General features: G+C 47.1%; 1 non-coding gene across 1 annotated transcript; it reads left to right on the plus strand.

Moving 5' to 3' along the window:
• Positions 1-369: 369 nt before the first annotated feature.
• Positions 370-443, plus strand: trnaf-gaa. Its single transcript has one exon. It is a non-coding gene; the product is annotated as a tRNA-Phe (tRNA).
• The last annotated feature ends 448 nt before the right edge of the window (positions 444-891 follow it).

Genomic DNA, 891 nt, shown 5'->3' on the forward strand with positions numbered 1-891 from the left:
TATGATCCGTCTGAAAGCGCTCTCTTTGTGCCCCCGCGTCTCCTTGCAAAACTTCTTTCGCATACTTCTGTATCCGATGGATTGTTGGTTTTGGGGTATGTGTTTTTTTTGTTCGCTTTTTTTGCTTCAGGTGTTAGAGGTCTATGTCTAAACCCATAACGAGTCCCCCTTGCAGCTTGAAACCACTTTTTTTAAGGAGCGGCCTTCTTCGTCCTGCTTTTTTTGGCTCAACTTCAAGCATCATTGTTAGGTACTTGTTGGTTCATCGATATCAGACGCCCCGGGTGACTTCCTACTTGGTCTATTACTTCCATGGGTTGCTATAGGTTAAACCGTTAGCTCCGGTCGGTTATGGTCTTGTGCCCCAATGCCGAAATAGCTCAGTTGGGAGAGCGCTAGACTGAAGATCTAAAGGTCCCTGGTTGGATCCCGGGTTTCTGGCAGTGTGGAGCCTGCTGTCCTTTTGGTCTACATTCTGATGATCACTGGCCAGTTACTTTTTCATTCACTCCTACTGAGTCATTCCTACACTGCAGGAGGGCAGAGCGTTCCTGCCTCATTCTAGTGCCCATGGTGTAGCGGTTTAGCACTCTGGATTCCTGGAATCCTTTTGAACCTGCTAGCTTTTGACCATCAGTGCTTGGCAAATTGCAGCCTCACGTAACAACCTTCTCTGTGGCAGCTGGCGTGTTTTAAAAGGGGGAGTGTCCGCGGTGGCCTCCTTTAACCGTGCAACTTTGATGAATCAGTCATGATGAGTGTTCCCAAAGAATCCAGAAGAGGGCATTAAACTGAACAGGAAATTCAACATAGAACTAAACTGACAGAATGGTGCCACCGTTACCTTCTGCTAAGAAGACAGTTTCTCTTGAGGCGAAAACAGCATGATGT

Source organism: Cyprinus carpio, unplaced genomic scaffold, assembly GCF_018340385.1.
Source record: "Cyprinus carpio isolate SPL01 unplaced genomic scaffold, ASM1834038v1 S000003960, whole genome shotgun sequence".
In the NCBI taxonomy this organism is placed as follows: domain Eukaryota; kingdom Metazoa; phylum Chordata; class Actinopteri; order Cypriniformes; family Cyprinidae; genus Cyprinus; species Cyprinus carpio.